This window comes from Chinchilla lanigera, unplaced genomic scaffold (assembly GCF_000276665.1).
Source record: "Chinchilla lanigera isolate Chin_1 unplaced genomic scaffold, ChiLan1.0 scaffold00021, whole genome shotgun sequence".
Taxonomy (NCBI): domain Eukaryota; kingdom Metazoa; phylum Chordata; class Mammalia; order Rodentia; family Chinchillidae; genus Chinchilla; species Chinchilla lanigera.
In genome coordinates, this window is record NW_004955422.1 from 16,615,031 (window position 1) to 16,634,058 (window position 19,028).

Sequence of the window (19,028 nt, forward strand, 5' to 3'; positions counted from 1 at the left end):
TTTCTCTCCTGAGACAATGCAGTGTTGGGGTCTGTGTGGCCCCTCACACTGGATACCGGCTTCCTCTCCAATGCTCTCTCTTTCTGAGACACCTACGGACCGGACCTCCACGAATGCCTCCCTGACTGGCCAAGGGGTACCCTTGACCTCAGAGCCATCCATGGCCACCGCAGTTATTGCAGCTGTCCTTTGCACTTTCCTTTAGTGGCCCCTTCCCTACTCTATGCTCCCTGTGCTGTAGATGAGACCAGACATGGAAGACGAGTCCTCCAAAGCAGTCTGGAAGGGGCTCATCTGCTGTTCGTGAATTAGCCAACATCCAGCCCTGGGGGAAGCACGGCTTCCACACAGAGTTACTCAGAGGGCCCCAGGCCGGCCACATGAGCATCGCCTGAGAACTCGCAGGAACACAGACCCAGACCCACTGTGTCCGAATGGAGGAAAGAGGCTGTCACCTCACGGGGCTGTGGCGTCATGAGCCCTGGTTCACTAAGCATCGCTGAGCTCCTGCATTCAGAGTAACTGAAGCTTCTCTGCTCTACCTGTGAAACTCTGCTCCAGGAGGCCTACGTTGCACAGACAGTAGCCACTTTTTAGGAAAGGGCTCTGGCAGCACAAATTTGCATGTAAATAACATCCCCATAGCAAAGGAGGCTCAATTTTTTTTTTTTTTTTTTTTTTTGCGGTACCGGGAATCGAACTCACGACCTTGTGCTTGCCAGGTAGGTGCTTATGCCACTGAGCTATATCCCCAGCTCTAGAAGGCTCAACTTTTGTGTGGCAGATTAACAGGTGCTTTATCTTGGTGTCAGAGACTTTTATCTCAGGTGAGATTGAGTTGTCTAAGGGCTGTGTGTGGGCATATGTGTACACAGATGAGTGTGTGTGTCAGTTTGTATGTGTGTGCGTGCACATGTGTGCATGCTGTGGGTGTGCTTGTATGTGAGCACTGTGCAGGTCTGTGTGTGTGTATTAAAGTGTGTGCATATCTATGCATTGTCCCTGTGTTCACATGTATGTGGACACGTGCATGTGTGGCTTTTGAAGGGCTGTTGGGAAAGTCAGGCAGGAGCTGCAAGCCCCACCCATCGGGTCATGGGCTCAGGGAAGGAGCATTCATGCTTTGAGCAGACTCCTGGACAGAATGACCCCCAGGGTCCAATGAAACTTGTGATTCTGCGATCTGATGACAGGTTGACCCCTGCACAGACACAGGCCGTGCAGGCCCTTGTGCTGGCTCCTGGCTCAGGCTGCCATACCTAGTGTGAGGTGACACACCAGGCTGAGGTTGCTGTGAATGTGTTTTCAGATGACAGTAGCATTTCCTCAGTGGACTTTGGCAAATCAGGTGACCCCCCCCCCCGGTTATGGCGGGCTCATGTAGCAAGCGGAAGGCCTTAGAGAAAGACTGAAGTCCTGGGAGGAAGTGGTTCTGACAGCAGACAGACACCTTCAGTGAGTGCCCATGTTAGCATCTCCCTGGGTTTCTGTGCACTGCAGATTTCAGACCTGCAGCTTCTACTGGTGCCCAAGCCAAGTCCTTAGCATCCATCTCTCTCCACACACACATACAGACATGAGCACACTCATTTGTTCTGTTTCCCTGGAGAACTCTGACTAATCTAGTCCTCTCCAGTGTCTCCTGGGGCTGTCTGACCTCACCAGCATTGCGAGGTCACTTCTAGAGCTGGCTTCTAGCTCCCTAGGTGCCAGGGCAGAGGACTCAGGGTGTTCTGGCCAGAGGATGGGCAGAGGATGGGCACACAAGCATCAACTTGGCCCAAGTTCAAGCAAAGAGACTGTCCTTGCTAAGTACTATGAGTGAGCAGATCTGGGAACAGAGAGGAAGGCTAATGGTCTCATGGAACACAAGGAGATTTGGTCCTTGGGTACCATCAATCGGGGAGCTGTCAGGGAGCAGGATCCATCTCCAAGGCCTCTGTGACTTTAAGATGGCCTCATCTTGGTTTATCTGGAGGAAGTTCAATGTGTGCATTTAGCTTCTCACTGATAGTCGTGCCACAGAGGGCTACATGTGGATACAGGAAGGAGAAAACCACCCATGGCAGCGTAACAGGTGGCCTGTCTATCAAGGGCTGGTGTGGCAGCTCCACTGTGCCATGACTGAGCCAGGCTCTGTCTCTCTGGCTCACCTTCCTTGGTCTGTGACTTCTGTCCTTATGGTTGCAAGATGGCTGCTGTGCTTCGGGCATCATTTCAGCTATCCTCGTAGGAAGAGAAACATGGAAGGAACGAAGGAGTACTAGATGAGAAATACAGACCCTTCCCCAGGAGCCTCAGCATACTCCTTCATAGCTTGAAGTATGGTTAGGCTCATGACCACCCCAACTCCTAGGAAAGCTAGGAAACAGAATGTTTCAACTGGTCATGATGTTGGGCTGAACAATATCTGCATTCTGTAAGTAGAGAGAGGAACTTTGGATAGGCAAGTAGTAATGTCTGCCTCAGTTTCAAGCACAGATTTTATTAAGTGATCAGGAAATAGTGTTACTGGCCATTGTGTTGGTCAGCTTTCCATTACTGTAAAAAAATACATGAAACCAGTTATGAAGAGAAAAGGTGTATTTTTCCTTGTAGTTTTGGAAGCTGCATCCATAATTGATTGGTCTTATTGCTTTGGGGCTTGTGGTGAAGTAAAGCTTCTCACCTCATCTCCAGGAAGCAAAAGAGGGTGAGGAAGAGGCCAGGGTGCTCCAATCCTGGTCAGGAAATGCTGCCAATAACCTAAAGTCCTCCCTCTAGGCCCCACCTCTTAAAGTCTCTGCCACCTCCTGATAGTGCTTTTCTGGGATGAAGCCTTTGGTACAGGGACCTTTGGACTTAAGAGCTGAACGATAGCAACCATGACACAGAAAGTGTCTTTAAAATACCCTTTACCTGGGACCCTTTTCCTCAAAGTTGCTTGCCAGACCATGATGTCCTCCCCTAACACTTCATCCTCCATGTCTGGCCTCAGTCCCATCCCTCTCCCTCTTGCTTTTTCTTCCTGTCTAGGGACTGTCTCCCTGAGAACAAAGACTCTGGACCCAGCCTAACAGGTCCCCTGGCTCTGCCTGTGCTGGCCATGTGCAGCCCTCACTGCCTTTGCTGCCTTGTCTACTCAGCAGCCATCAAGAGAGAAGACAAAACACCAAACATGAGGGTCTGACTTGTGGACAGTGTCACACCTGGGCCTCTGTGGAGGGAGCTGCAGGGTTGGACACCAGGCTTGGAAGGCCAGCCCATGGTTGGGGAGGAGGTGGGGCAGAGGACAGCGTGCAGACTTGTACCTGGAGCAAAGCCACTCACTGTGGCTTGGAATGGCAAGACCGCAAGGGTGCCTGGGAAGCAGCTTCGCAAACCTCTGTGAGGTGCAGCAGCCAACAGGGGTCCGGGATTTACTTCTACAGGATTTGTTCCTTACCTCCTTCCTGGGTCGGGGGTGGGTACAAAGTACCCCATGAAACAACATGGTTGAAACTATCTTGAAGCTTCCTGGCATATTCCATTTTCCCTCCCTCCATCCCTCCCTCTGTCCTTCCCTCCTCTCCTTTGTTCATCCTTCCCTTCCTCCTTTTCTCCCTCCTTTGCTTCTTTTCATGCACTCATCTTTTTATCCCCATCTGCCCATCCATATACCCACCGCCCATCTCTCAGTCCTTGTTTCCTTTCACCACTCATCTATGTAACTACTCTTCCTCTTTCCCTCCTTCCCTTTCTTCCTTCTGTCTATCCGTCACCATCCATCTACCCTCTCCTCCTTTCTTTTATCCTTGTACCAACCCATCCATCCATGCATCTGTCTTACTATTCACTCATTTCCCGTTCCTTCCTCCCTTCCCCCTTCCCTTCCCTTCCCTTCCCTTCCCTTCCCTTCCCTTCCTTTCCCTTCCTTTCCCTCCCTTCCTTCCTTTCCTCCATCCTTCCCTCATTTGGCTCCTGATGGCCCAGCTCCCTGCTGCACTAGTGCTCCAGCTCCATCCACCCAGCCTGGGGTGGCGGACACAACCACCCTGGTCCACGGTGGAAGTATCCCTGATGCTGTGTGAACATCCTCACCCATCACGAGCTGGGCTCTGGTCTGGGCACTGGTCCTTTAGTGGGCCCAAGTGCTCCGACAGGCATCAACATCCTCTCCCAGAATGGGCATCCTATTATTGCTCCCAGGAGCAAGGCCATGCGGCCCTCAGTTGGCCATGTTCAGAGGGCTGATGGGGTCCTTCCAGGGACACTTTCTCCACAAACAACACATAGTGGCACTAGCTCCACTGCCAGACTCTAACTCATTTCCTGACAAAGTGTCCAGCTCCAAACAAGGCTCATCCCATCCGTTCCATCACAGAGAGGCCCAGGCTCCAGGCACTGGCCGAGCTTGCAGGAAATCGCCTATTGTGAGGCGTGTGTGCTGTCACAGGATGCAACTGGCCTGGAGATGGGGTACACAGAGCAGTACAGGCACTAGGGAGCTTCCAGCCCATAGGCAAGGCCCAGGGGCTCCTTTCCAGAAGAGAGTGGTAACTGGGTACTGTTTCTGGCTGCAGCTTCCATCTCATCCTCTGGACCACTCTGAGATCCTGCTTGTGCCCAGGGGAAAGCCCCTTTGTCCCCTTACCTGTTGCAAGCTTACCTGGACACCCCCAGGATTAATTTGTCTTGAGAGGTTTCAGTTTGTGACCTGCCAGGGGAGCAGAGACAGCCTCGTGCACGAGAAGGGCTGGGCAGTCTGCCAGCAGTCCCTGTCCTCACCTGCCCATCCGCCTGCAGCAGGGCTAAGCGCTGTCCACCCTGAATCTTGGAGCGAAGGAAAATAAATAAACAAGACAAAAAAGGATCCTATCAGATGCCAAAAATGAAGATAATACAGGAGGAAGTTTATTCTGATGAGGAAATCCCTAAATGTTTTTGAAACTATGCTTGGAATGGCTAATTAGCACTGGGGGTGCTCTGGAGGAAGCACTCTCTGGCAGTAGGGTGACCTCCCACCAGGTTTCCCTTGCACTTAGCCCTTATCTGCAGGAAACGGCTCAAACTTCTGAATCCTGACAGCAGACCTATGACTCACACCAGGCAACCGGACAAGCCTCCTTGGTGGGGATGCAGTGGCAGCTCAGGGGACAGCCTCCTTCCCGGGGTGGTGGCTACAGGGTCCCTGGAGCAGTGGAAGGACAGTTCCCACCTCAGTGCTCCTGGGGTGGACACCTTTGAGCTCCAACATGCCCACTGGACCTGCTGTGACTTGGGCTCTGAACATGTGCACGATGTGCTCAATGAAGGGGACAGGATCGAGAGTGCTCCAGGGCCAGATGTCACCAAGAGCCGCATGATACTTAGCCATGGCTTGACCACCAGCTTGTGGCCAGTTGGCACTTCCAGATGTCTGTCCGCCTTAAAAACTAACACTTTCCTGCAGGGCTGGCGGCCCAGAGCCCCCAGCACAGGAAGAAAGGGCTATTTTTGGACACAAGCCTGCAGAGGTAGAGCCCAGATGACCCCAGCCCCTCTTGCCCTCCAGCTCCAGTAGAAGAGCTGTCAGGATCACCTGACTTGCTGGCAGGCCAGTCTGGGAACAGACTCTACCAACCTCAGACTTCATGCTTGGAGAACTGACCACACAGTCAGTCACCTTGGGGCTGGCCCCACATCGCCTGCTTTCCACTTCCTCTGCTGCTGGTGGAAGACGGCAAGGGCCATTGCCCTGGGAGCCTTCTGCTGGGTTGGGTGCATTACATGGCAGATCCCACGTTTCCTCAAAGCCACAAGCCCAAAATGGGCTTGGGACAGTCCATTTCTCAATGTCCATAGTGACTCATGGCTCAGGGAGCAGCCTAGGCCCTTCTGAGCCTGCAGGAGGCTAAAGAGGGTGGCCTGGTCATTTTTCTCTGGGCAGAGCTCCCTGGGTCCCTGTGGCCTGGGCACACATGCCATCTAGCGCCTCCTGAAGCCCACGGGGCCCAGCTGAGGTCAGGGAAGGTGGAGCTGGCTTGGTGTCTGCACACCAGGTCCCACCTGGCTGCACACCAGCTAGTTGAATAAAGTTGCAAGTTTTGATACAATTTTTCCAAACAAGATGCAGCTCCAGTGTGTTCCTTGCTCGATTCCACTCATCCTGCCTCCTCCTGAAGACCTGGAAGTCAGAGGCAGCAAAGACTGGGTGAGGTAGGGCTGAAAGCCACAGGGTTGGGGAAACGCGAGGAGGGGTTTTTCACTTCCCCACCTCCTGGCTCCTAATTTTAGAATGTCCACTTTCCACTGGAAGAGATTCTCCTTTTTCTGGCAGGCGATCCTCTGCAGAATTCCTAATTTTTGTGCTGGTCCCACACCCTGCCTCATGCATCCAAATTTCTCCTGTAATAGATAAATCTCTTTAGGCTTAACAGGGAACTTTTCTTGATCATTTTCTTCTGTTTGAAAGTTATTTTCCCATGCAGGGAGATTTCCACAGGGCCCAGGTCACAATGGAGGCATCTGCACATCTGTGAAGCTGGAGGATCCTTGGCTAGAGGTGCAGGCAGGGAACCACTCCTGACCACAGCTGGGCTGCCTTCTGTTCCCCAACTGTCGCTGCAGCTCAGATGGTCCACGGGCTACATGGACTTTCTGCACTGATTTCACAGCCCTTGCTCATCTCACTGGGCTGCGCTTGGTTTCCATGAGCACCCCTGGGTGCTTCTAAGGCCAGCGCTTGGTGCAATGGATCTGGGTGTTTACCTCTTATTTCCTCTTTTGAAAACTGGCACAGAGGTAGCCTGTGGCTATCTGGCTTCAGGGACACAAATTTCTTCACTTGGTGAGCATGCATGGCATACCTACTATGTGCATGGCACTTGCCCAGGAACAAGGGATGATGCAGGAAACAAGATCCTGCCCAGAGGGGGCTAATATTCTATTGAGTGGAGGCTTAGCCTAAGAATCAAAATAAAACTCCAAAGTCATTTGGAAGGAGACATAGTTTCAGGGACAATTACACACAGGGGATGCATAAAAAGCTGAGCAAGGCTGGGGCTAGAGCAGAGGCTAGAGTTTTAGAATAACAATGAGGAAAGGCCTTGAATGTGGAAAAAGGCCTGAAGCAGGGGCACATGGTTACCTAAGGGTGGCACAGAATGTGCAAAAGCCCTGTGGTAGTAAGATGTCTGAGGAGTGCCAAGATAGACAGGGTGGGCCTGCGGGTGTTATAATCCCATTGGAACCCCTCCCTTTCCTCCCTTTGGTGGTCTGAGTGGGTCTGGATAGCAGCTGGGCCAGCTGCACGACTGGCCATGTTCTGTTCATTGTTAACCAAATTTCTCTCTTCTCCTCTCCTACCTGGAAGTCTCATCCACGCCTCAGCCTGGGCCCAGCTTCTGAAAGCTAGCACCACCTACCACCCCATCCCAGAATGACAGCTGCATGTGGAGGCACAAATTCACTGGAAACCCCCTCCCTACGCTGGGTCCTCATGTGACCCACCCTGGCTCCAGGATACGTTGTCCTGCTCTGTGGATGAGCAGCAGAAGTAAATTCATAATTCTAAACTAGGAGAAGTGGAGTCATAAAGGTGGTGCTGCTCTAAGCCTGGAGGGGTCGAGACAGTGCCTGCTCACACCTGCTCTCACAGGCGGCGATCCACAAGTGTTTCAGGGGCTGCTCAGGGCCCAAGGAGGGGTCCAAACAATAGGTCTTCTAGCTTGTGAGGTCAGAGTCTCCAGGGTGTTTACAAGCAGGTCCAGCCCACGGCTCTCTGAGCAAACAGAAGGACTGTCTTTCTCATCCTTTGTGAAGTCAGGTGTGGCCACATGATCTCAATGTGAACAGAAGGGATCTGGGTCACTATGGCAGGAGCTTCAAGAACTAGACAGGAGTCTAGTCTCTGTGGTGATGGAAGCAAGGGCAGACATGGATTCTCCAACAACACGAGGCCTGAGAGCGTGCTTTGAGCAGATTCCCACTGTTCCTTAGAGATGTGGGATAAGTGAAAAGTCAGTCTTTGTTATCTTAAACCAGAGATCAACAAACTCCAGCCTGTGGCCTGAATTTGGCTCACCGCTTGTTTTTATAAATAAATTTTATCAGAACACAGCCTACTCATTTATGTACTGTTTGGAGCTGCTTTTGTGCTACAACGACAGAATATAGAAGTTATAACACGGACTGAATGGCTAGCAAACCTAAAATATTTATTATCCAGCCCTTTACAGAAAAAGAAAATTGCCAGCTCTGCTTGAAGACATTGAGCTCTGGGGGACTGTTTGTTACTGCAGCATCACCTTACCCATGCTGACTGATATACTTTCAATTCTACCCACAACTTCTAAACGCCATGTCATGTGCTACCATAGTTTAAACACACTATATTTGTGTGGCATGGAAAGTTTTTCTAACTGTGTCCACTAGCTACTCCTGAGCCTCCGTCATAGTCACTGCTCTGCACAAGAGGAAAGGAAGCTTCAAGGAGGTATGTGGCCAGTCTGGAAGTTACTTAAGGCTTCTCTGTGCCACTGAGCTGCATTAAAATGGGTCACTGAGTATCTTTAAGTTTACTCTCCATTGCTGAAGCCAGAATACAGAGCCAGCCTGGGAAACTCATGAGCCTTTCTACCCCCAACACCTTCAGTTTAAGAAAATAGCCAAAAAGAGGTCTATCTGGCCTGGAGCAGAAGTGAGAAGTGGTAGGTTCTAGCTCCCTCACTCAGTCGGCTCTGCTTCCTGCTTCCTTTGTGCTCGGTGAGCCTCACCTCCCAGCCTCATGTGGCCCAGGGCAGCACTGGCCTTGGGCCCTGGCATTGGTCTCCTTGCCTTGCCAGGTGCACCTACATGAGGGCCCTCATGCAGGAGGGCCCAGGGGTGGGGGCACCCTTCTCTGTCCACCCTAAACACAGAGGCTGCTGTTGCGGGGGCTCTGGCTGCTTGGAAAGGTGGAGAGAGGGACCCGCCCTCAGCCTTCCCTGCAGTCGGCGTCCTTGGCACCTCTCTGCTGATTCCATACCTCACATTCCCGAGTCCCGTTCGGACAAGCCCAAGAGCCTGAGTCTTCTAGGCCTGGGAAGGCAGCCGAAAGTTGGAACAGCTGCAGAGCTGCCCTCCCACTCTCCGGAGCCACATGCTTCCCTTTTGATCAGCCTCTCGGGCTTACGTAACACACTTGGAAGTCAAGAAGCCGGGCCTCCTTATCGACGGCCCCCAAGGGGTTGGTGAAACTCTTGCTATGAAGAAATCTTTCCATTGAGAAAAATTCCCCTGGCACTCATGCTCAGTGGCTCGTTTGTGCCACTGCGGGGGTGACTGACGGTGGCGTGAGAAGGGGGTCCCCAGGGCTCTTGAGTCCACTACTCTCTGCTGGCTCCGTGTAGTGCTCCTGGTGCCCGGAAGTGGAATGCGACCCTCTCTTTTGTCCCCTATGTCCTGCTGACGTCACCAACAACAACCAAAGTTGGTGACTAAGTTCTCACCACGTGCCAGGCCCCTTGCTGGGTACTTCAGCCAGGGCTCACGTGACCACGGCTGTCCTCTTGCCACTTTCTAGAACAGGGCCCTGAGGCTCAGAGAGCAGGCAGGCTGCCAAGCCAACTGGTACCCACCCACACCACCCTGGGGAAAGTGCAGAAGCAGACCCACCCCCAGCCCTCCCACTCCCCCACCCCAGTCTCCAAAGCTCGGGAAGGCCACTCCCCAAAAAGAACAGGACACCAGCCCTGCGCAGGCATTTAAGGCCCCTTGCCACAAGAGGAAAGGAGGGTCCCATCCTGTGAAGATACCAGGAGATCCGTGCACTTTGAGAGAGCAGGCGTGTGGGATTCTGGGCTCTCCTTGGCGGTGTGACATCTGGGGCCCCAGAAATCGGAAGACTTGGGGGCCAGGGCTTGGGGACAGAGGCCAGCAAACACCATTTATAAAGTCCTGGCTGAGGCCCACCCATGACCTGCACAAATGCGTCTTTACGGGGTCTCTCTGGAAACCAGAGCCCTGTAAATCCAAGAAGATGAAATTGTGTGAGTCTGGGCCACAGCTATAGGCTCCGACTCGGCAGGCAGCCGAGGGGCCCCAGCCTCAGAGGGAACTCAATGAATTTGTTAGGGAACTGAAAACAGATGATTTCAATCAGCAGGGGGAAAAAAATGACTTCATGGCCACTGTGACTGAAGGAGGGCGCGTTTGGCTGCCAGGCCCTGTCCGGGAGGCCTTCCAGAGGGCCTGGTCTGTTTCTCAGCCGCCGGCCGGGGTCTTTCCTACAAGGGGCTGGACGCGGCGTGGCTAGGACGGAAGGCCGGTGGCCCTAGAGCAACCCGCGAGGCCCAGAGATAACCCGGCGAGCCCCACCCCCCGCGCTTTCTCCCGGCGCTTTCATGAATGGCCCGACTTCCCAGGCAGCGGATTGGCTGAGTCCCGGGCGGCGAGGCCCAATCAGCGGCCCGGGCTTTCCTGTCTCCGCGTGGGGCCTGCGCCCCCGAAGCCATGAATGGCGCAGCCTCGCTGCCTGCCGAGGCCGCCCCCAGCCGGCCCCACCCCCGAGGAAGGAGGCGGAGGGGAAGGGGATTTTTTTTTTTTTAATTCCTCAGGCCGTTCAGGGTTCTGGTGCAATTGTGTCATTCTGAGGCTTGGCTGCAGCTCCTGACAATAGCCTGGGGCTTCCCTGTTGCCGTCAGGGTTGACATTCAAGGTCTTGTGACAGGGAAGACTTGCTGGTTAGAAATGCATTTCTTTGCTTTTGTCTCAGACGGACTTGGAGTTCCAGGGAAGGAGCCACAGTGCTCCAGTGAGCAGGCAGTGCTACTGGGCAGGGAGGCAGGGCTAGTGCAGGAGGCTCTGGATGTGTGCATGCCGCTGGGAATTTCTCCTGCAAACCAGAGAGCTCCATCATCCCCGACCCTTGGTCACTGGTCTTGTACCATTTTCATGTGCCACGTGCATGTGAGCCTTGGGGCCCCGGTGGGGAGCCCAGCCATTGGGCTCCATTTCCTGTTAAGTAGGAAAACATGTTCTGTTTGCTGATGTTATAAAGCAGGCATGTGTTTACAAATGCTGGTTGTGAGTGTGCCTGCTTCCGGCCTCCTCTCCCAAGACGGAATGATTTGTGCAGCTGACAGAGAGGGCCTGCTCTTCATGGAGGAACCCCCTGGCTCAGGAAAATTGGACTCAAGGGAATCCACAACCTGGAAGATGTACCGGAAGTTCTCTTGCAAAGTGGGTAGAGGCCGGGATGGTGAGGGCTTTGAATGCCAACTGCAGGAGGTGCTTCACCACCCTGGAGAGTCACAGAAGGTTGGGGAGACGGAGGGTGGCATTTTGGAGCTAGCCTCCACCCGCCCCCAGGGATTTCTCTGCCAATCCGTCCACCCTGTGTGCGGCCGGGGCTGACTCTTTGCAGAACTTCCGCTTTAGGACTATGCAGGCTGCTTCCTGTGACCCCTAGCTGCTCTTCTTGAAAGGCTCCTGAGGTGTTGCTCCATTTGAAAGATGAGCAAACGGAGGTTCAGGGTCATCAGCCAAGGGTGTCACAATTTTAGAGGCTAAGTCCCGGCCACATGGCAACAGTCACAAAACTGAAGTGGCTCACTGAGCGCTAGGCTGACACCGAGTTGTTGCTGCAGGGACTAGGGAGACATATCTCTGCTTTCAAACAGCAGACCTTCGCCTCCCAGGTGGTCATGGGAGGCCACAAGTGTGTCAGGGCTGGCCTGACAAATCCAGTCAGTTTTCGTTGTCCTGTGACATCTAGTTCAGTTGTTTGTCCGGTTCTTGGTCTGGAGGCCCATTTGCATCTTCAAGATTACGGAGGACCTTAAAGAGATTTTGTCAGTACTCATTTTCTCTACGGGAGTTTATTGCATGAGACGTGGAGAGCTCAAACAGGTAAATGCACAGTTCTACCAGCCTGGATCCATTAGTTGTCATGGAGACAGGGTTGTCCCATGTCATGGGGTCTCTGGGAAACTCCACAGTATCCTCATGGAGAAAGGAAGAAAAGGGCAATTTGTGTGTCAGTGTCTTCATAGAAGTAATTGACGATGGTTTGAATGTGTCCCTTAGAGTTCACGTATTGGAAACTTGGTCCCCAACACAGCAGTATTGGGAAGTGGGGTCTTTTGAGAGGTGATCAGGTCACAAGGGCTCTATCTACATGAAGAAACAAATCAATCCACTCACAAGGAGTGGCTTCGTTATAAAAGTGAGCTCTTGCTGGCGTATATTTTCTGCCCATCACGTGATGCCCTCTACTCAGCACATGGCTTCATCAGGTGCCCAACAGAGGCCAGCACCATGCTGAAACTTCTTGGCCCCTAGAACCATGAGCCAAACAAACTGCTTTTCCTTATAAACTTCCCAGCCTCAGGCATTCTGTTAAAGTAACAGAAAACTAAGACATAGTTTCCGCCTCTTAGTCTGAAACTATACTTGGAGAAGGGGTGTTTTAGAACGCAGAGAGAAGCCAAGGCTGGGCCACTCCCTAGCTCTGCTGTGGCTAGGTCTGGTCACATGGTGTCCTACCCCTGGGATGTGAATTGGCCTCTGTGGTGCATAAGGCTATTGTCTGCATGAGACAGCTCTATAGAGCGCGTGTGTACAGTGACCATCTCGTACCTCTGAGACTGTGTTGGTGAGGGCCACCCTTGAGGTCGGAGGGCCTGGGTCCCCAATATCATGTTGCCATGTTAGTCCTGGAGCCAAGTGGGCTCCTGTGAAAAAGAGAAATCAGTGCCTCTGGCTTATGCACCTATCTAGGGGTTCTTTGTCACAACTTTTTGCCTGAATCCTGATCTGCAAGTCAGGGCTGAGCCCCAGTTTCCTGCTTCCATTGTGTCTAGGAGAGGCCCTATGCAAGCCCAGGGAGAGCTGAACCCATGGCTGGAGTCTGTAAACTGGTGTGACACCCCTGTGACAGGTGAGCTCCTTTCACACCCACTTGCAGTGCTGTCATTACCTCAAAGCTGAGCCCAGGAGAGTATACTGAGGTCCCAGCTCATGCGGAGCAAGGAGCGTTTGCGTCCTACAGCTGCCGTCTCCACTGACACTCACTCTCCCGCGATGCAGGACACAGAGTCCAAGACCAAGGTGTGAGCAAATGGGTTCCTCATGAGGCTGTGAGGAAGAATCACCCACATCTCCCACTCATGGTGGCTGCCAGCGATCCCTGGCGATCTGTAGCTTGTAGACATATCACTCCAAGCTCTGCCTTCATTGTCATATGGCCTTTATGTGTTTTCTTGGGGACAGCAACAGGTGGGGGCAGTGAGCCCTGGGCCAGAGTCGCTATCCAAGGTGCACCCAGATTCGCTGGCTCCTTTCCCAGCCACCATGCACACTTTATGTAACACACCCTTGCCCCAGTCTCTCTGTCCTCTTCTCTTGTCACGAGGACATCTGCTGTTAGATTTAGGACCCATCCTAGTCCAGGATGACTTCACATTGAGACCCTCAACTTAATGACATATGTAAAGACCCCTTGTGTAAATAAGTCTATGAAAGTTATTGGGATCAAGATGGAGTCGCTTGTGTCAAGCCCTAACCAAAAAAAAAAAAAAGAAATAGTAATAAAACCGGGAGAGTATGAAAGAAAGGTTCTCACACAAGTGTGCTAATAACAAGAATTGTCACAGAAGATCCTGCCAGAACCCATGACTTGTACAATGAATGTGTCTTTGAGGACGTGTGACCAAAACAGTTCACCCATGGACTAAGGTCCTTAAACAGCCTCTATATTAATTCTTGGGCACAGGATTATCATGTCAGAACAATCTGGGCACTCCTCCACTTTTTGGTGCTAAAATCTTCCCCTTGTCCCAACCTCTTAAACACACACAAGTTCACCATGGCATGCAGGTCCCCCTGGAATGCCACTCCGGAGGCAACTCACTGACCTTTGGAGAGTCTGTTACTGAGATTGCCAGGTGATATCTGTAGGTTCTGTGATGTGATTTAGAGAAGCAGCAGTGTCCAGCCCCTACAGAGCTCTCAGAGGAAGATGAGGGGCAGAGCATACCCCCTAGAACACCCGGAAGGCTTCCCGGAGGAGGAGCACTGACTTGGGTCTTGAGGGGAATCCTTGCTGGGAGGAAGGAGTCAAGGGGCACCTACAGTGCAGAGGCCTATGTGGTGTGGGTGTCCTGAGGGGTGGGGTGGGGAGATGAGAAGCCTGGAGGACCTTGGGGACAGAGCGCTGAGCACCTCCAGATGGGGCCATGGTCAAAGTATGGGTCTAAGGCTTGGTCCACGGGCAGCAGGAGTGAGCCCAGTGTGTGCAGGATGAAGGTGGAGGAGCTGGTGCTGAGGGACCCTTACTGGGTTCCAGGAACTGCAGTGAGCTGCCCTTGTAGGACTGGGGAAGAATTAACTGAGGAGTATGGTCCTCTGTGATCCAACTGAGTTTGGAGCTGAGCTGTAACCTTGGAGGGCCCTGCCGGCTGGCCTGGGGTCTAGCTCTGCATGCTCCTTGGAAGCCCCAAAGTCAGTCTCCCCCAGCTCACCCTGGGGTCTCCCTGTGGGTCAGGCCACAGCCTGGTTTAGGTGAAGAGAGGGCGGCCCAGGCCCAGGCAGCAGGGAGGGAGAGGTGCTCAGGGAAGCCCCTCCCACCTGAAGTCCTCTGGCTTTCCAATGGAGGTATCAGTTCCTGCCACCTCCAGGGTCACTCTGGTGGCAAAACCTGGTCCCCAGAATCGCCAGCCTCTGGGGCTCACTGTTTCTATGTCTCTCCTGAGGCCCGTTGGGAAGCCAGGCTGGCCCTCTGCACAAGGTCTGGCGTTTGGTCAGGGGGAAGGTGGAAGCGCCTACAGTTTTCTAAGGGAGTTTGGGAACTATTCACTAAAAAACCTGACACATCAGAGGCCAGAACCCCCTGCCCTCACTGGGGACCCTTCAAGCTGGCCTCAAAACTGGAGCAGAGGGGCTGGGGATTTAGCTCAGCGGCAAAGAGCCTGCCTGGCAAGCGCAAGGTCGTGAGTTCGGTTCCTGGTACCGGAGAAAAACCAAAAAAAAAAAACAAAACAAAACTGGAGCAGAGGATCTGGTGGGAAGGTCTGTGCAGCTCTGTCCATCTGTCTCTGTGAGTGTCTCTCTGCCCACTGTGTCTTTGTCTCTGAACCGGAGTCTCCATCTATCTCTGTCTCCACCTCTCTCTGTCTTGTGTCTCTCCATCTCCATCATCTCTGCCTCGGGTCTCTCTCCTCCCGCTCTCGCTCCCAGGGCAGGTTTTCTGCCCCAGCCTGGGGGAGTGGGAGCCCTGGGAAGGCCAGCGTCTCGGGGCCCCTGATCTGGGCTTCTCCCTCTGGTTAATTAACAGTGAGTGTGCTGCCTGGGAACAGGGCAGAGCTGAGGGGCCGGAGGGAAGGCCAGGAGAGGCAGGCAGACATAATAAGCCTGGCTGGCCACATTCCTGGGATGCCAGGCCACCATGTGTCTCCACCTGTGGGTCCTGGTGGGTCAGGAGAGAGCCTGCCACGGACCAGCAGCTAGGAGGCCTAGCGAACAGCCTGGCATGAGCTTGTGCCCTCCACGCCTCACCAGCTCTGGCCTCCCTGAGAAGGTGTGGCCTGGTGGTGGGGAAAGCCACTGTCCTCAGAGTCCAGCAGACCTGGGCACCACCTGTGGGGTTCACTCCTCTGAATGACTTCACCTTGGAGAGCCTCAGTTTCCCCTGGAAGGCAGGCAGAGTGCAGCAGGGGAGCTCCTTGAGGTGAGGCTGTGAGCTGCTGGCTGAGGGGAACAGCGCGAGCAGCCACAGCCTTGGCCAACTCTGCTCCAGTGACAGCTGTGTGGCCGTACTCCGAGGATGGGCTGGGACATTCAGGGAGCAGGGTCCCTCGTGCTGGGCCAGGTCAACAGGCCTGAAATCCTGCATGGTTGTTTCAAGAGTACCTGGAACCCAGGATGGCTGCAAAAGAGCCTAAACGAGCCCTTCAGAGACAGTCAGCTCCAGAGACAGTCAGAGGCACAAAAGCCAGTCACAGGGCCCAAGAACAGTGCCCAAAGTGGGGTCTCAAGAGTCAAAGGCCAGGTCTTGGGAGCATAGTAGACAAGCCCGAGATGGGAGGCACTCAGGGTTCTGTTTTTCTCCAAAAATCTAAAAAACCACGGAGGGAACTGAGGAGGGATAGTCATCCATGGGGAGAGGAGGAGCCTGCAGAGGAGGAGGAGTCTGCCAGTACCCAGCTCCCCCAGGCCCCCTCTTGGCTCCCTCCTTGCTAGCCAGCAAAGGGACCAGGTAGGTTGCTTTTTCTTTCTGAGCTTCAGGATTTGGGTTTTCTTTTTTCCATCTGTAAAATGAGACAAGACGACTTACCTCAGGGGACTAGGAGTTCTGAATACATAGGCACATGGAGGTGGTTAATACAGTCTGTCCCAGCTTCCTGCCTAACATTGCAATCCTCTGAGATGTTTTTCAGGGATGGAAACATGGAGCAAGACCTGAGAATTCTACTCCTGTGCTTCGCATTTCTGATTCAACCTTTTACACCATGGAATGGTGACAACGGAGGGGACCGAAATGCAGCAAGGCCCTGAAGGGTCCCAGGGCCCTATGCAGGCTTCAGGGAGGTCTCATTTCCTGTCTGGAGGTCCCCACTGAATACAATGAGAACCAACAGAAAGCAGAGTGACTAGGACCCTTGGGCTGGCAGGGACTATCACAGGAGGGCCGTGCATCTCCTATGCTTGGCACCACGGCCTCCGCTGACCTACAGGGACTGTACCCACTTGCCCGGTGCTCTCTTCTTGCCCTGCCCTGTACTCAGCTCTATGCTGGGCGTTTTGGGGCAGGGGTGTGTGAGAATGTCACCAGAACTGGTGTCAGAAAGGTCCCTGAAGCTGAAGGAAAGAACCTAATCCACACTTTTTGTAGAATAAGTTTGCAGGTTTGCTGACTCCCATCGTGGAAAAAGAACTTTCAAGATCAACCAGTAAAAGGCATGGGAAGAGTTTTACTAGGCAGACATAAGAAAGAGATGTGCTTGTTTCCCTGAACAAGGAACATTTATGCTTCTCTGGAGGGTGGAACCCCGGGAAAGGGTGGCCCATTCCAGAAGGGTAGCAACTCATTCTACACATATGGGCCCAGTTTTTTCTTTTCTTTTTTTTTTTTTAATAGGTAATTTAAACATTTCTTGGATTCTCTCAACCTGATCCTTTATCTTAGGATCAGGTTCCTCCTCTTTACTTTCTCAATTAAGCCAATTTATGGGCTTCCAGTATTTTTGAGGAATTTGGGCTGTGATGGGTCTGGAAGGAAAGACGCCTAAATTAGCCAAGGGAGTGCCTGTAGGGATCGCCTTGGGTGCATTCGACTGAGGCCCAAAAGTTGCGGTTCTCTTAAAAATACAATTTTTAGTTATGATTTCCTGGTCTTCTTTTTAGTTCTTCTATTTAGGATCTATTTCTTCTATTTAGGATTTAGGATCTCCCCACTTTCTTTTGCTCTGATTTGTCCGCTTGGATCTCATTCAGGGAGCATCCGAGACCACCTAGTCTGGTCATCACCCTGTCACTGGTTCATCCCATGTTGATTTGTTAGAACGGCTGGGACAAAGGACCCGGCCTTAAACAACAGTGATTTGTTGCATCCGGCTCCTGGATGCTGGACAAAGTAAAAGTGTCAGCAGGGTGGCCCCAGAGAATGCGCTGACCTCTCCCCCTGGCTTGCTGTGCCTTATCCCACCCCCAGTGCCTGTGTACCCCATTTCCCCTTTCACAAGGACATCGGTCTTTGGATGAGGGCCCATCCATAAAGGTCTGTCTCCAAATAAAGCACATCCCAAGGTCCTGGAGTTGCAGACCTCAGCATTAAGAATTTTGTTGGCCACAATTCAGTCCCTAGTACCCTCCTTCATATTTTCTCCAGCACTGGGTGCCCTCTGGCTCTGCATTACTCAGGAGCTGGTCTCTTTTTCTGTGCTTTTCCCTGGGACGTAAGCCCCAGGAGGCCAGAGTCTTTCCCCCACTGCCTGTCTTCCCACTGCCCAGTCTGCAGTTTCTAGGGTATCAGCTGGCCTGAGTAGGGGGGAAGATCATAGCTGAAAGTCTAAGGCGCTCGTAGCACAATGTGCAGTGTGCAGGGCCAGGTGGGATGTGTGTGTCATCCTCCCACGGCTGGCCACACCTTGGAAAGTTCCTCAGCTAAGGCTCGGTCACTGGGTGACATAGGGGGTCCAAGTTCCTGGCTGAGCAGATCAGCAGCCCAGCACCTTTGCAAAGTGGAGTCACTTCTGCCACCCTATAGGCCCGGGGAACCCCATTCTGTGCTCTGCTCAAAGGGAAAACAACCCTGCAGCCCCATCAATGCCCACCTAGAAGAGTCTGGAGAATCCGAGAGATGGGTCGGCCAGGCCATGGTCTCTTTAGAGTTGCTGCTGGGGTTGGTGTTGGAGCCCCTGAGGGAGCTGACACCCAGATCACCCGTGAGCACCCATTTCAGCTGTTCCTTCTCCCACACGGACACCTTCAGTCTGCTCACCTATTTCTCAAATTGACATCCCAGCAGCCTTTGTCTAGCAGATTCCAGTGGATTATGCAAAAGAGGCTTGCCAAGAATTTGGGGTTGTTTGAAGACTTCCAAAGGCGGCCCTGGACCTGCCTGGGGGACAAAGGCCTGTCTCTTCCTCCAAATGTGCAGGATCAAATTAAAGTTGGCTTGTGTGTTTCCCAACTCTGTTGTCAGGCGCAGTGTTTAGCTAATTCGAGGGCCCAAAAGGCCTCGGAAGAGAGCGGCAGAAGAAAGGGCCCAGCACAAAAGGGGCAGGACAAGAGGGCAGACTGTAAAGAAAACCTCCAGGAATGCGGCTTGCTCCTGGACAGGCCCTCCCACCGCTGCCCACCCCGGCGAGCAGTGGGAGCGGCCCCTGACCCGTGCCCGCGGCCTGAATTCCTAACATCTGGCCTGGGAAAAGGCTATGGAGTGTGCCCTAGCGGAGTGCTGAGCCTGCACTTCTGTGGCAACATCTGCACATCTCAGGTCTGCAGACTAGACACTGATGCCCAGAGATGGAGAGTGAGCTGCCCACAGCTACACAGCAGGAGTCCAAGTGCCAGGGGCAGTCTGGTGCCCACATTTCCTGCTAAATGCC